A 17,842-nucleotide genomic window follows, 5' to 3' on the forward strand; every position below is an offset into this window, starting at 1 on the left:
ATACATTTAGAATTATTATTATTAGTGTGATTAATATATTCCTGTGGAATTATTGTGTTGTATGGCACTTATGGGAAAGCAACAAATGAATAAAAATTATGTTGGTATAAGTGAAGGACTGCTCGGAAGGCGAAGTCGTGGAGAGGGAACGGTAATACAAATGTGCCTCTTAGAGATATGATGGTGTAAATATTTTGACTGGAATAGAGAGGTTCAGGTTTTTTTCAGGTGGTGTTTTGTTTTCTGAGTATGATAATGAAGCTCCCATTTCTATAAGACCAGGAAATCTCGCTACCAATCGTGTTAATAAATTTCATAATGGCCTCGTAGCATGGAGTTATCAATTAATTTGATATGTCTGTCTTCTGCATTCTATTTAATCTTTGTTTAAAATATATTTAATTAAGAGAACGTGCTATTCTGTCTTTGAACTCCTGCTTACAAAGTCCGCAGTTCTTCGTGTGTCAAAGATTCAGGGAGAGAGGAAGATGAAGCAGATAATGAAATTAATTTTGCGAGTGCTGTAATTATACTGCAGTTTATCTTCAAATTATTTTTAGGAAATGAAAATCTCGTCGTGCAGACGATATTTTTTTAATCTTGCTATTTGTTCTTATTCAGCTTCCTTACGATTTATTTCTGGTCTGTGATATTCCAGTCTTTGTCAATATGCATTTTCATAAAACAGTTCGCGACTTATCTAACAAAAAAATGGTTACTGGATTTTTGGACTTTTACCATCGTCCGGATTTATAGGAAATAGAAAACATGACGTTTCGGAAACTGGATCTTTTTCCGTCTTCAGTTGAGAAAGGAAGACACCTACTCAGATGGGCCCCTTAGAAACAGCTAATCTCAATCACGGGGGCCAAACTGAATAAGTGTCTTCCTCACCTGAAGACGGAAACAGATGCAATTACCGAAACGTCGTGTTTTCTATTTCCTAGAATTCTGGACGATGGAAAAGTCCAAAAACCCAGTAATCATTCTTTTTGTAATCCACCATCATCAGAACCCTTTAGAATCTATCAAAAAGAATTATATTGTGGGATAGAAAAAGACATGTATTTTAAAGATGTGAGACCAGCACTCTTTTCTTTGCAGAACAATATTACGAAGTTCCGTAATGGCTGACATTAAGGAAATTTACAGTTCTTCTCTGTCCTCGAGTTGCGGTAGTCACATGGGTAAAATAAAATGCACACCACAGACCGTGACATCCATTATTCAAATGTTGAAACACATTATGTTTGCTTTATTACAACTGGTGTCGATTTCTAAGTTAATCTAATAGGAGCAGAGTGGATAGTTTGAAGCCTCTTTATTTGTACACATCACCTCTTTTTTTTTTGACGAAATCGAGGAAGATAAAAACGAAAAGAACATGAAACACAAATAGGACAGAGCGATGGCTTGTGACTCCTGTGCGTGGGTGAGAGAATGACAGTAAAAAATATACATTGTTACGTGTATTAGTGACTGTGGACGGGATTTGGATTGTTGAATGGATTTATTAAATACTCACAAGTCGTAACTACAAATAATTATAAAACTCTGAAGATTACTCAATTTTTTATTGCTAGTGGGAGGGGGACTAAGTCCCTTGTACTGCGACCACTTCTGGCCTATAGTACGAGCCCCAGATGGTAGGTGAGGGTGATTGTGGAGCAATTGGTGGAATGAAGATTGGCAGGGGAAACCGAAGTACTCGGAGAAAACCTGCCCCAGCGACACTGTGTTCACCACAAATCACACTTGACCAGACCCGGGATCGAACCCGGGCCGCCGCGCTGGGAAGCCAGCGACTAACCGCTTGAGCTATGGCGCGGCCTAGATTACTCTAACTATAGCACATAAAATTAAGTCTTAAATGTCTGTTTATTAGTCGTTGCTTGGTAACGAAAATTACTCGTGTCTGGTTAACACTTCACAGTAGAATACTCACTTACTGAACTGCCTTCTGAATTCTCTTACGAATAAATTACTTGAATTCAAGTCAAAATCCAATTGCGACTGACCGTTAGTCAATCAATAAGCCTTAGTGTTGAGCCCCATCCGGGGCTCATGACTAGATATTTATTACTGTTGGACAGTTACGGTCTTGTTTTTGTGGGTCGTCCTCTCAAACTTGAAGACGGATCTGTCTTTTGTATACGCTGTTGGTCCTTGTCAGTGCAGTCACCCTCGGGTCCGAGTCCCTTGGGACTAGCGATCATATTTTACAGTCTCAGATTTGAGACTTCCCTTTTCGTCGCCTCCTATGACTGAGGAGACTTAGTACGTGCTGTAGATACTTGTACTTACGATCTGTAAGTGTTCAATAAATCCAGTTGCCCCCAATGACGTAACAGTATGTATGTACGAGTGATATATATATATATATATACAGTAAAAAGTAAGTAAAGGAAAGCTATCCCTGTACCAGGCCGTGAAGACCCATAAGGTTGTGAGACGTTGAGGCTCCCACTAGACAATCGGCTCAAAGAAGGCGGTAAGGTTGTCAGCCTTACGCGCCGGCCACCCTTTACTCCCCAGAAAAATTATTTAATTAATTCCTGGTACTCATTTCTGTTAGAGGGTGAGTCGACCCCAGGGCCATATTGCAGCTGGAAGGATTAGGTCAACTGAAAAAATCCAATGACCTCATCGGAAGTTGAACCCGCGACATTCCGACTTGTATATGTTGCACATATTATATATAATATGTGCAACATATAAGTTTGGACTGATGGTTGAAATGATTATCCATGCATAAAGTTCCTCATAGCGTATAAATAATTTATATGTATATATATATATTATATTTATATAATTTATGCACGAACTGGCTGCCCATAAACATGTAACACCCCGACAGTAGTAATGGCAGCAGAGCACGTGCCTCAGGTTTCATATTTAAGCTTTGATCGCCTAATTAAATCTTATCGACTCTCGGTTCTGTTGAAACTGCAGTAATCAACTCCCCTGTGGAGTATATTCAGCTTGAAAAGGCTCCTTTATGCTCTTCTCCTATGCCGTAACAATGCTAGAGAAATTGCGTTAGTGCACAATAAAATGCGCTGGGGGCTTTGTAATTACCTACATTTCATGTCTCGTGCCTGTGTGCCTTGTGTTGCTTTATTTCTTAGAAGCAGAACAGCGACATTTTTAACATTCGGTAGCTCGACGTTTTAATGTTTATGTGTTTCGTTTGGCTCCGGGAGGGGACAATGACCGCTCCTCTAAACATTCTTAACTCTTAAGAGTTTAATTAATCAGATTGTTACCATGATGTTCAGTTACTACCTTACACAAAACACAAGACGTCTCCCTCAGAAAAACCAGTCGATTAATTCTGTACAAGTTGTCCCTCAAAAAAAATATACTCACTCTTTGACAGGAATCTCAAAATCGAGCGTCCATCGGATTTTGAAGCGAGTCCATTGGAAAAGTTACATTCTGACATTAACCCGCGCTCTCAATGAAGATGATCCTGACCGGAGAACTGAATTTTATCAATGGTACCTGAAAAAACGCGCGGAGAATGTAGCGTTTCCAAACAGAATTATCTGGAACATTGGAAACAATAGCTGTTCGTTGTGAGAATCGTACCTAGCATATGAATGCACTCTGTGGAACAAAATCATTGCGCTGTAAACGCTGTAGGAGATAATTCTTTTTAACAGAGATCCTGAGCTTTCTTGGAGGTCGGTTGGTCGAAACCAGATGTCTAAATTCTGTTTGCTTGAGCCAAATGCTTGAATTCTTAAGAGTGGTATATCGAAGACGAAAAATATTCAGTCACAATTGAAAAGAAACCAGGTGGATGCAGAGGAAAAGGAACTTGACACGACCAGTTACTGTTATTGCACTGGAGTACGTTGCAGCGGTTTCTCTCATATATTCAGACTATATTTGTAGTTAATGTAAGAAGAAGGTAGAGTCATCCCTGGAGGTACTTAATCAAGTATCATGCTCTCAAGACGTAGGGGGAGTGGATGTATAGTTCCACCGCTTTTAACCTCCTCTGTACATGGAGGTGAGATGTCAGGTTCACGACCCTTCCGGTTTACTAGTCGCAGTACTAAGTGTACAGGAGACTGGGTGACCCCCAGAGTTGGTCTGGACCTTATGGAGAAGAGGAAGGTCTCTTGCCCATTTCGGGAAGTGAACTCCGAACCTTAGGTCGCCTAACTCCTAGCCTAGTCGCTGTTCTAACTCTGGTCAATGGAACATAACGTGCTGCCCCAACTATCTGCTCTGAAGATGGATGTAGAAGATGCAAGCGAAATGTTGGTACCTATCAACCGAAATGCTGAATGTCACATCCCATGAAGACGCAGTCTTCAAGTGTGTTGTGAGAACTTCGGGACTCTTATGTAGCGATAAATTTGTCCCTGTGCTTAAACAAGCACCACACCACGATGCGAAAGTGAAGGTATAGCTCCATGCATTCGTAACGGTCAGCACTGTTGCCAGCATCACGCCTGAGCTGCTTTACCCTAGATGAAATATCACGCGGTACCCATTACATAGGTGGTTGGGAAGCAGAGTCGGTCTGGAATTTGTTGTAAACATTCAAATCTCTTGACCCTGCCATTAATCGAAACACGATTCTGCATTTGTTCATCCAAGTGCACAGACTGAGCTATTTCGGCGTATTTCATGTTCGTTTGTCTTTAATTTAAACGAAAATTTTCTAGCAGATTCTAAAGGGTTCTGGCGATGGTGTATAACACTCGGAATGTTACGCAACAGTAGAAGAACTGTTGGAAGCGGTGTTTTCTATGTTGTACATGCCGAATGTTGGAAAGTGTTAACCGGCAACGATTTTTGAAGACGGAATAACCTATATGTGCTGAAGTACAATAATTTGCAGAGTATGTAGGTCTGTGAAACTGTTACAGTTTCCTGAAGTTACGAGTTATGAGTCCAATGAAACCTATTTCCAATCGAAACCTCGTGTCTAGTCACTATCATGTGACAATACGTAGGAAGCTAAATGCCGGGTGATTATGTTTTCAATTTTGGAATTAATTCTTGGGTTTTAATTGTCTGTAAGTTATAGTAAATGTGAATTTTCTTTAAATTACTGGCGGTTAGTTTGACATGCACTAAAAATGCAACATGACATACGTGGAATTGTTATTCGGATTTCAGGGTCCTGACAGTGATTCGTGAAATATTCTGCGTGCCTCTGTAAAATTTTTCGAATGACAGACGGGAAATGTTCAAAAAGATCAAAACGCTGACATTGTTATATTATGTGTATGAAATTAAACTGTAAATAGTAACAGCTTATAAATTTGACAGCACAGAGTCATGGATACCAAATATTACATGTCACACGAAAATAATTTTGACATTGTTATAATGGACCTACAGATCCTCTGGTACATGCATATTTCAGCTACAAAGGTCAAGCTATATTGTATGTATCACATACAACAGCCAGGCCACATATTAATACTCGGTGAGGAAATTCTAACTGTGAATCATGCTTGGTTCGAAGCTAATATCATATAACTATCCATACCTATATTGGATCGCTTAACAAGGGTAATTACACGTACTGGCCGGAACCGTTCTAATTAACCGAATGCTCTTCACGGAACCGTTTATAGTAATTGTTACACCAATCGCAGCCTCTTATGTTAATTGTTACACATCTCGGAACATTTTACAGCAATTTATTACACGTATAATTGCCTACTTATATCAGTTTCGTTTAGAGTAATTGTCAAACGTGTCTCAAAAGTTAATAATAATTGTCTTCAATTACCCGAAGGTTAGCCCGCTTAGGGTCACTATCCGGCACGCGAGCTAATTTCAGGCGCAAGAAATTAAAAATATTCAAATAGACGAATAATTGTAGCATAAAATATGAAAATCATATTAAACACATGTTACTTTATTTTATAAAACAATTCACACTGTCAAGATTTTTGGATGACTCTCGACGAGGTTTGGATTAGTGGCTCGATTTGTTGAATATTGCGAACCTTACCTAGCAACGGCCGCTCTTTGCAGATTCGCCGCTTAGAAACGGGTCTATAAGCCACAATACGTGTAAAATTCGAAAATACAGAAAGTCCAAAAATCTGAGGGGCCCAAAAATTTTATGCATACCATTCCGCCGCAATTTTTTTCTGACTTTCCTGGCATTCGATAAGGTGGCTCTGGCATTTGTGTTCAACTTTATGGTTTTGCCCGTAGATAATCTCTATTAAAATATTTGTACATATTTTGGCCTCTGTGCATAATTCAGACTGAAGTTGTGGCTCTTGTCGCCGTATTTGGTTTTGTCGCTAGTCTCGTGTTTGTCGTTCCTGCGCCGTGCCATCTACGAATGCTCTCAGTCACGTGCTGCTGCTGAGTGGAGAGGGAATGGGCGGTAAGACAGGTATTGGACACGCAGATGCAATTCTATAGAAGTCAGTCGAGTCGTGTTTGTGTTGGTAGTGTTTAATTCAGTTTAAGCGTGTTAAGATTTCCCTTCCATGTTTCCTAAATAAAGTTTAAACCACTGCTTTGTCTGCCACCAAAAGAGAGAGCAGTGGCTGATGAAATCCCTGTTTCGAAGTAAATTAACTGATTACTACAGCTTTGTTTCTGTAAAGACGTTGCTGTTTGTCTCTTTTTCACATTGGAGATATCTGTGGGTTTAAAGAATGCAATGTTAAAAAGGCAATATGAGACAAATCATAATTCGAAAATAAGTAGGTTAAGAGATCAGACAAGGAAATACTAAACTGACCAACTTATGAAATGCCATACTCAAGAACATGATATGTGCAAAGGAGACGCTTAATGGTTAGATTCTTGCGTGCTTACCAGTTAAACAGCTTCTGAAATTCTCGTCACGGAAATAAAAACACTCAGTGATTGAAAAATCATGCAGGAACACTTAAGTGCAGTTGCAAATACTGACTAAACACAGATGTAACTTGTAAAATTAGTTTATTACGATGTAACCTCTGGAATAAAAATAAAATAAGTCAACACTGAAGACATTTTCTTTGGAGGAGGTATCCTCTTTCTAGCGGATTACTTTGGCAATGAACAGAAGAACAGATGGGAATTACACAGCGCAGCTTGACTAATATTGTTCCAGGAATAGACGTTGAGAGTATAGTTATATTAATTAGTTAGTCCTAACTGAGGAGTTAACTGGTCATATCGCTAAGAAAGGGACGAACACAGCTGAAGAATTTTCATGATAGAATCAGGAGAGTTAAAGTCAGAAATTCAGAAGTTAGTTGGGTCACTTTTTATGGCCAGAAGAAGCAATGGCTGGACTTCGCCTATCACCAAATGCATTCAAATCAACACAGTTTTCGATTTGTTGCCAATTTAATTAGTTCTGATGGACATGAATTCTGAGAACGACAATTTACTGAACAGAAACGCGCTGGTTGAGTCGAGGGCGAATGATTAAACAAACATTTCTCTAGATATGAACAGAAAATCTTTTCCAAACTTTGCTGCTCATGGCTTGATGTCCGATTTTCGCATTCTGCGTCTGTAAGACGCGGCACTTAAGCTAGCTGAATATAAATCAGTAAGTAGGGAACCAACTCATCAACGAAATGTATGCAAAAATAAAAGCATTTGAAAATAAGTTTGAGCTATGAAACTACAATTCATGTCAAATAATTTGGCATACCTCCAACCTCTAAGAACGGAAAAGCCAACTGACGCTAAGAAGTGTGCTGAAGAAATTCCGATTCTACAAGAACTTAGCTTTCGAATTCGAGACATGCGGTCGCTTTCCGTTTGTTTTCAGTTCAGTTTGATATTAATGTCGAAACTGTCCCAGATAAGTTTCAGTTGGAACTTAATCTGTATATTTGCAGTGCTGTGAGGACCGAAGAAGCCAGTTTCAGAATGTTACACTTATGGACTTTTGTAAAGTATGTTTACGTGGTGATAATTTTCCATTGTTCGGCAACAATCCGTGACAGACAAGAAGCCATTTCGGAACCACCTGTATTTGTGAACAAGAGATATTTTTCTTATACACGGTTTCCTGATTGACCCTCGGGCCCACTCTGCCTCAAATGCAAATGGAGGAAAAATATTTCTTTCGCCGAAGGAAAAGCTACCATTATGAATCTTACCACTCACCTGTATGTAATGACGAGATTAGGAATGGTTAGAGTTGTGCCTCCTCCCCCCATAATTTTTAATGGGGTGCTGCTAATTGAGGATAAGGGCGACTTTTCTTTACATTTCTTCGTATATTTTAGGCTTATACAATGACAAAACTGATCAAAATGAAATTTTGTCGAAACGCTTATAAGATACCATAGACAGGAAAATTAATAAAAATGACTTTAATAACGTCACATGTAAGGGTGACTATAGACGGGGTTTGGATTGGTGAATGGATATATTCGCCACATATACCACGACCCGGAACTACAAGCAATTACATCTCCACCGGTAATCATCTCAATTCACAAATCACCACAACACCCGCTAAGCCTTTTCGAGCCTGTTGCGTCTTCACCAACCATTCCTTAGTCGTTGTTTGGTAACCACTCCCAACAATGGAGACTTTTCAGCTTCACGCACTCAGATCCTGTTTTCAGTGTTCCGTGCAGAATTCAACTAAATATTCCCCTGGTTTATAACATCTCGGCATAGATCACATATAAATATTGTTATATGTTTACTTTCGTGTCCGTTGCAGCGAGAACGTGTTTACCGAGTCATTGCCCAGAAACGGCCGCGGCGCTGACCACAGAAAACACATATTGTTGCGGGCGTTCCCTACCAATTGCCACCGTTTACAGAGTCACTGCTTAGCAACGTTTCTACACACCACAATGCTGTATATTTTACGCGACTTCTTGTGCATGCTCTAATTTTGTGGACATTTTTCAAACAACACGCGATGAACTAATTTCAGTCGACACGTGAAAGTAGATAAAAAAAATCAACCGGGACGGGCTGGAACTCTCCGCTGGTTGTTTGATCTGCGCCCAGCCTACAGCTCACGACAGAGGAGCGTCAGTTAGACAAGTAAAACTGCTGCATTGTTCTCAAGCTGCATCGACAAATGACAAGCATTGAAGACAATAGCTGAAGGCGAAGGTGAAGAGAAGATTGAAAGGAGAGGAAGAGAGATGGCACACCCTCTTGATACAAGGACCCTTATCTAATGATGAGGATGGGTTGTTCAAATACTGAAGTGGTCGGAGGGGGGAGGTTCAGAATGGCCTACACAAAGAAGCGCCATCGTATTGCCCTAAGACAAGAGAAACGGCGCAGCCAAGAAGCTTGCCGCCGCTCACCTTGACATAAGATAAGGTACAGACAGCTACGTTATGTAAGGGTTTCATTTTCAGAAGTGGGAACGGAAGGTATATGATATTATCATAAAAGGTTCCAAAAAAGTGTAAATTATTGTACACGGTTCCAAATCACGGAGTTAATGTAAATTCTTCCAACATGTGAAATTTTTATGAACGTTTGCAGAAAGTTACTAAATTATTGCAAACAGTTGTGACGAGTGTATGCGATTATTATAAACCGTTTCCACAAGAATATTAAATTACTGCAGGCGATTTAGACCAGTTTTTGGAATTATTTTCAAGTGTTCCAAGAGCTTATGAAATTATATTAAAAGTGTCCGATCAGTGTGTGAATTTACTATATATGATTCCGACATGTATATGAATTTATTTTAGATAATTCCGAAAAATTAATACAATAATTAATCTTATATATACGAAGTTTACTTAATAACTAAAGGAAATTCAAAATATATAGCTCGATTAAAAATAAAATCAATATAGGTTCCTGAGTAAACTTAAATACGAACATGAAAGACACAGGCAGTTCTATATTCATAACTTGTTCATAATGTTAATTTGTAACAGAGAGATCAAAGAGAGCCTCGTTTCTATTATCTTACAGCAGAATTAAGGAGCCGGGATAGCTCAGTCGGTATATCGACGTGTTATGGGCCGGATGGCTTGAAAACAAAATAGTAGAGCAGTTCTAGAATGCCCTCTGCAGGAACGACCACTGAAGTGGCTGTGAGCTACTCCGCTCAGCGTTGTCCGAAATTGGGCTTTCGTTTCCTTGACACCGTCAAGTACAATTCACCCTGACAGCTACTATCGATATATAATATTTTAGGGACTGTATCTAGTATTTTTTAACCATGCTGGAATCTCAATCAATTCCATGGGGGAGGGGGGGTGGTGCACAGGATAAAATGTCCCATCAGAATTCTGCTTTTACTTCCTTGTATTTTTCGTACATAATAAAACAATGCAGTTGATGTCACAAGCGCGAAATATTAGAGGTCCTACTGTAGAAAAGTGATATTGACGTTCCTTCTAGAGGTCACTGTAATGACTATATTTTTTCGTGGTTGTCCTCAGTCCAGCCAGACACTTCAGGGTATTTCATCACATAGGCCGTAGCAGTTCCGTGAACATCCTTCCCAGTTAGTCTTTCGTTTGCATCGTTACATTTTATTGTGCAGAACCTACACAGTTGCAAATACGCCCTTAGTCCTTTAAAGCCCATTGATTCTGTGTGTAAATGTAAGAGGTAAATTTATCTCTGCGCTTAAATAGTTAAGGACTATGCCATAAAAATTGTGGGGAAGTGGAGGTATAGCTCCAGCTTTCTTGACCTCGGAATCAGAATGTGAGTGCTTAACTTCACACCCCTGCCACTTCACCCCCTTGGGAAGATCTCCCAGTACCCATTGGATAGGACGCTGTATGGACCCCAGTCTCGGTCTGGATGCTGTGGAGAAGAGAATAATCTTGCATTACCGGGAATCGAACCTGAACCGTCCAGCCCGTAACCCGTCCCTATACCCGGTTCTGTGTGTATCAATTGCTTATAATGCTAATAGCCTGCGTTCTGCCCGCATACTATATTTTTGTGTTTCGTATGGTCCTCCAAGTGAACAGCAAATTTCTCCCTAAACAGAATTAACAGGTTGAGCTTTGTAACGGATACGTAATGTGTTTCCTATGAGGTACAAAATGAATTTTTATATACTCGTAAATTCAGCCTTCAGAATATTAAATAATTCATCTGTCATAGACAGGGAACTATTTTTTCTCCGTCTTCGCTGTCGGAGGAGACCATAGACGAAGATTAACTAGTAGGAGATTCAGATTTTCGCTCATGCGAATTGCGAATTGTTACTTTCAGCAGACACCTTCATCCTCTCGACCGTTGAACCATACAACCTGTTACTGTTCCATGACACTGTTTACGGTGTTTCTATACGCGTCCCTTCTAGCTAGGATTGCATGCCATGTTCCGTTTGGTTTTTGTTTTTGTTTTAGTATACGTAGTTGAGTCTGGTCAGGTCGAAACATCGGGGAATGCCATACTGTTCGTTAAAGTTCAAAATTTCCTGTAGTTCTCGCAACTTCATTGTTCTTTACGTACCTGCTTTCTGTGAATATAATCGTCTTTACTCGTTTAGTAACCATCGTCATCGGCTTCAACGTCTTCACGTTTATTTCCACTATTTCTTCTTCGTCTCTTCGTGTTTTTATTCTGTCTTTTCAATTAAATTATTCATAGTTCCCATTGTTCCCATTCTAGCATACAAGTCACGGTAGAATAAACGTACTTTCAGAAACGAATGACATATCATTTATAATTTGTTAGTGCAGGATTGCAAAAGAAAATAGTTACACCATCTCATTCATCATATATCGACTGACAGCCCGTTATTGTATGCAATATACTTTTGTTCTCGTGCTGCTTTCATCCCAACCCGAACGAAAACACACAGGATTCGACAGTGGTAAAATTAACGACATTTTATACGTACAATATGCAGTTAGCACTTGAGAATCCCAACGCCCAGGTCAATTCATGTGGGATTTGTGGTGGATAGAATGACATTGGGACAGTTTTCCTCCAAGTACTTCGGTTTCCCCTGCCAATTCTCATTCCCCCGACTGCCCCACAGTCATCATCTGTCATCCGGGATTGGTACAATAGGCCAGTAGTGGCTGCAGTACCGAGTGGACTGTCTCACCCCACCCCAAGAAACGATTACTTGAGATAACCGGCCGGCAGAAGAAATTGTGAATAAAGCAATTTATTCTAAGATGGATTTTTTAACAAATGAACATGGAATTCATATACAAAATTCTCGCTATTAATTGATAATTCAAATTTGCGAAAAGTCTAGCTTATATACTGAATTAGGAAACAGATCATAATAAGGCTTTAGTGTTGACTGATTAATATGCACAGGAACCAACAAATTTATGTAAGATTTGAGATTCTCACGGCGGTGACAATGAAGAATGCCGTCTTCTGGGATGTGACGCCGTGTAGATATTGTGTAAACCGACGTTTCGGAGTAACATATCGCCTCCATCTTCAATATATAAAAATCCACGAGCGAGGAACCAGCTTGAGCGGGTTGCTGTTTATATAAAACAGGACGGTGTTATGATAAAACAGGGCGATGGATTATGTCTGGAAACATAATATTTGTATTAATATACATCTTCATAAACTTTTAAAAGATATTGTTTGTTATATGTATGGAATGTTTAAGTGGCTAAGACGCTGAGGTCAGCAACTCCCGCGCTGCAGAACTGCTGAGTGTGGAAAATGGAAGCCCCTGTAGCGTTGGAACTTCTCGGGTTTCAGTCAATATTGTCGGAAAGAGCCTCTTAACCCCTTATCCTGAACTACGTATGACTTTGTTAACTAATGAGACACTGTCCCTCGTGTGTTAAAGCTTTCTTGTTGACGTCGTCGTTTCAAGAAGAGGTAAATATGAGAGACATTAATGTGATATTAAAATATGAATGTCAGTAAGACTCCACGTTTATTTCAATATGGGCCTTCAAGTGATAAGGGATAACGCAGTCAGTATAGCGACTGGCTACGGGCTGGACGACCGAGGGGTTGCAGTTCGAGTCTCGGTAGGGTCAAGATTTTTTCTTCTCCACGTCGTCCAGACCGGCTCTGAGGTTCACCCAAACTCCTGTCCTCCTCCCGGGGGGGTAAAGTGGCCGGAGCGTGAAACTGACCACTCACTTCCAGGTATTGCCGAGGCCAAGAAAAATGTGGGTCTATAACCCCCCCCCCATACGTCTTAATGGCGTATGGCGTAGTGCTTAATTAGTTAAGCACAGGGACAACCATCATGGCACAGTTGTAATGTGGTTTCGAAAGCCAAGTATGAATGCCGCAGTAAATCATTTTACCGTAACCCTTTTCTTATATAGAAGTGTTAGCAGGAACGGGATGACTGCTGCAGAGGACAGCGGTTCTGCAGCAGATCGAGTCTGCGATACCAGTCGACAAAGAACGCCGTGGTTACAAAGTAGTTTTCAGTGTGCTGGAGATTGTCGCCGTTCCACCATCTTAAGTCATTCATCTTCATTCATCACCAAGCGATAGGCTCCACCCGACATGGTATTAAGAGACGGTAGACCGAGTCAAGTCCCATCGTGAGCTGTCTCTCACGTCGCCTATAAAACAGGGGCTATTTGAATATAATGAGTGGAGTTGAGCTGTGCCTTAGCACCCACAAACTACAAATCTTCAAAGTAGGGCTTCCAAAGTACCAAAAGTGATTTTACGTTCTCTGTCGATTCTGATCGTGTCAGGGATGTAACTTCCGGTTTGCAGTTAGGGATGTTCACAATTGATCAGGGGAGATAAAGTGGGCCAAGCCTTGTCCTCAAATCGAAACTGTACTGCTAGTAAATGTTTTTATTATTTTTCAGAAGCTGCAGGATAAATTGATGGAAAAAAAAGTAGGTAATAAGTTCTTCGAAAAAGGACAAAGTTCAGAACTTCTTGAATGATGATAGTAACAGATCAAAATTACGTTCACATATAAACTGGAAACATATAAATTTGTATGCGCTAGCTTCTATAATATTGCTGACTTTATCGACGAAACGTCACATTTGGTACTGAGCGCTATGTTTCAAATTTGTGAGATGCTTATTTATATTACCCAACCTAATTCTCATATGTTGCATGCGGTAGCGTGGTTGGTTGAGGCACTAGGCTACAAGGCAGAAGGTCGCGGTTTCGATTGTCGATGTGGTTACTAGATTTTTCAATTGAACTAATCTTTCCTCCGGAATTGTAACCCTGTGGTCGGCTCAGCCTGTACCATACAAATATGTAATGAAAAGTTTCATAATTTTCACTTCTTGCCTGGTAATGTAAGGCTGATAAGATGAAGCATGGTAAGTTTGGTTGGATATATAGCACGAATGGAAAAATTCAATTTCACTATAAGGAGAAGTAGGTGCAAATGGTATGGAAATAAATGGATCTCGGATAAATACAGTTTTCAATTTGGGGGGGATTGAATTGGGTTAAAGTATTGTAAAAGTAGAGATCGAACTCTTTTCAATTTGGGGGGGGATTGAATTGGGTTAAAGTATTGTAAAAGTAGAGATCGAACTCAGCTCTATCACAGAAGAAGCTTGCAAACTGCACTAAGTAATTACACGGAACGACTTGTATACCCTTTGTGTTGTTGCGTTGATATTAATAGCAAATATGCTGATTGCTGGTGTTCATGTTTTCCGCAGTCATGCATAAGAACACTGATGAGCTTTTTTTCTCTTTTCTGTTTCAGTAATCTGGCACGGTGGCGTGGGTACAGCAAATTCAGTGCCCCGGAAAGTCAACAGATAGCTCCACCGCTCCGAAATTGTTTCGAGCGTCACGTTTTCATACTTCAGACTGTGCTACGTAAATAAACGGTGTCCGCATTGAGGTAAAGTAGTTTTCACTTAATGAGACACGTGTTGCATGGATGAGTATAAGCTATATAAGGCACATATGTTATTCCCTTATTTGACTGTGACTATAGACGGAGTTTGGATTGATGACCGCATTTATTGGACTTTTTGATACAGCGCGTGATTAAACGTTACTGTACACTGTTACACACACATACTAATGTCCACAGTCACATCTTCACTGCCGTTGCTTAGTAGCTGCTTCCAACGACAGACGTTCCCCTTCCTATGGGTTCCCAAACTCTCCCCGGCCTCAGCTACCAGCTTCTCGCAGTAAGAACTCACAACGTCCGGACTTCAGCGGTCCTCCTACTGATCAACTCGCCAACCATCTCTTCACTTCCATAGTCAGAATGAGAGTCAGAATAACTTTGCGTCTGGCGGTTTGCCGCCAGTCAGTTCGTCATGGAGACGTGCCTCTTGAAACCCACGATCAGCAATTTTCTTTCAACTGAAAACTTGCTGTCATAGTCCTTACGTAACATCCCCTCTGACGAGAGGATTTGTGTGTCGTTCACAATTGCTACTGGCTCTCGCCTCCACACAGGGTTCTTAACTTCCACTCCTCATTTGTCCTGTTTATAGCATCTCGACACGGCCCACACAGAAAACACTTTTCCTCTGTTGATGTGCCTTTGATGCGTTCGTATCTGTTGTGGCTCCCACGTGAATGCCACTCAGCCATTACCTAACGACAGTCGTTGTTTAGTAGCTTATTTCGCGGTCGTTGCATAGGAACGGATCTACATGCCAGAATTTATTGATAATTACCTGTACAGCAACCCCTTACCAGCTAAACGCTGTCTTCAAATAACCACCGATCTAGACTTGTATCCAGTTTAGTCAGCCGCGGTATCCGAATTCACGTGTACAACTACGCAACAAAAAGAAAACCTCCAGCAGCTTTCACATCTGCGACGGGGAGGCTGTAACAGTATCCGAAACCGTTAATTTACACGTGGATTTGCTCTCCAACAGGAGCAGCTTCATGCCTTGCCTATTGTTGCTACGACGCCCAGTTTGTGAGAAACGGGCCCCTTAGAAAGGTCCAGTGATTCAGATTAGCTCTTTCTAAGAGGCTCAACTGAGTAGGTGTCTTACTTTCACCTGGGGCCAGAAACAGATCCAGTTCCCGAAACGTCGTGTTTTCTGTTTTCTAGAATACCAGACGATGGAAATAATGAAAAATAAGACAGTATTTCTAATGGTTACTATACGACAGCCGCGAGAGAGACAAATATACCAGACCTAGGCAACGGCTCAGTAAACACGCTCAATAATCTACACACAGCAACAGGGATACTGTTGGAAGCGGGGTATTACTAGGTGGTCCCTGCCTGGGAGTTATCTTGAAGAGAATTGGGGTGACTGTGTCAGTTCTGTACTGAACTCTGTGAAATACAGGGACAGTCTGAAGATAGTTGTAAGGGAGCCGCCATTCAGAGAGGACTTGAGCACGGAAGCTGAAGAATCTCCACTGTTAGAAGCCGTTACCAGGGAACGGCTGGTGAAGAAAAAGCAGGCTGGAAAAGAGCGTGAACTGTCATGATTTGTAAAGTTTGGAGATTAGCGGAGGCCCTGTAACTACTTGTAGTTCCGAGGTATGTGTGTCAGTTGTCAGTAAATCCAGTATCCAATCCAAAATCCCTTCGAGAGTCACTCATACACATGACAGTATATTTACAGGGCCAGACATCTCTAAGTAGAATGTGGATTCTATTGGGCGGCTCAGTGGAAATCTGCATTAAACATCCTGCCATATCTTTACGTTCAATCTTAGCACTTGCTGCTTCTTGCTAACTTAAATTGCAAGTTAACGTGAAGACAAAAAGTAAAGTATGTTTTCCTGATGAAAAGCTCACCATAGAAACGGTTAAATTACATGAACCAACATCCTAATTTGTTCGAGGCCACTCCTGCAATCCATAACTCTGAACTGACGTGTTCTGTTGGCAGTGGCATGCTCCTGTAATTACTTTTATACATCTGTCTGCCTCTTCTCAACGAATTGCCTAGATGAAGTAAAGTTTAGCCTCGACGTGAGAAGTCATTTCATTTCTGAACATCTTTTCTATGTATTATATATACACCCTTCTATGAAGAAGCTAAATTGGAGGTCCACTTGGCGAGAAGGATTAAAACACTCTGCGTAAAACTGAAATGCAGCCATATTTTTCTCTTATAAAACTTTATCGCAGACTCTATAGAGTACGAAACAATAATAATATGTCATTGGACACACTACTGTGCTCCATCTGTCCTTCACTACGAAACGGTACGTGTAACACAAAGGTTTGTGTCTGAGTACTGGTTAACTGTAGTAGTACACGTAAGGAAGGTAAAAGAAAATTAGTTGCATTATTCGCCGTCTAGATGGCAGTGCGTCATTATGTTTGAAACTTCACTCAGTTTGTAGCTTGTAAAACTGAAATGTCGCACAGAACGTGATGAAAGTGTTGTATTATTTTTCAGTTTTCATGCCCATTTCAATGCTGAAAATGAGGCAGTACCTTTAGAAACAATATTTCGTCCCATATTTATTACGGTAGCACAAGTCGAGTGATATTTGTATCAGCTCTGTAAATTGAAATAATTTTTGGTTTTGGGAATAGGGAATGATTCGAGTTAGGCAGATATAAGACGTCTAAGTTCAGCGTGACAATTTTCAGGCCCGATGTCGCCAAGTTGCGAACAAGCGCAAACTTAACATTCGCGGAGTTTTCGGTATTTGTCCATCGTCCGGTATTATAAAAAGTAGAAAAATCAGCATTTCGGAAACTCGATGTGTCCGCCCTCAGGTGAGGGGGCGACACCTACTCTGTTTGGTCCATTAGAAAGAGCACTAAGGTTCTCAGCCTTCACCAGTCGTATCCAGACAACGGATTTATAACAGTCTCACTATCACTTCAGATCACACATGGAGTCTTCTTGTCACAGTCTAATTCCTTTCTTGCCATTTCTTCTCTGTCACCTTAGACTGCCCTCTCCAGAACTCGACCCATTTCTTGACAACGCTCTCAAACGACTTTCTTTGCTCCCCTCTAATTCCTTGGCACTGACCACGCAGAAAACACAGCTTC

General features: G+C 40.7%; 1 protein-coding gene across 4 annotated transcripts in view; it reads left to right on the top strand.

Moving 5' to 3' along the window:
• The window catches only part of LOC111871803 (peroxidasin), a 735,056-nt gene that overhangs the window by 242,973 nt on the left and 474,241 nt on the right, over positions 1-17,842 (top strand). For all 4 annotated transcript variants that reach the window (XM_023865159.2, XM_023865160.2, XM_023865161.2 and 1 more), the window contains exon 2: positions 14,597-14,737. The gene's annotated coding sequence lies outside the window, so the exon portion shown is untranslated. The remainder of the gene's footprint in view (positions 1-14,596; positions 14,738-17,842) is intronic.

This window comes from Cryptotermes secundus, unplaced genomic scaffold, assembly GCF_002891405.2.
Source record: "Cryptotermes secundus unplaced genomic scaffold, Csec_1.0 scaffold873, whole genome shotgun sequence".
NCBI lineage: Eukaryota > Metazoa > Arthropoda > Insecta > Blattodea > Kalotermitidae > Cryptotermes > Cryptotermes secundus.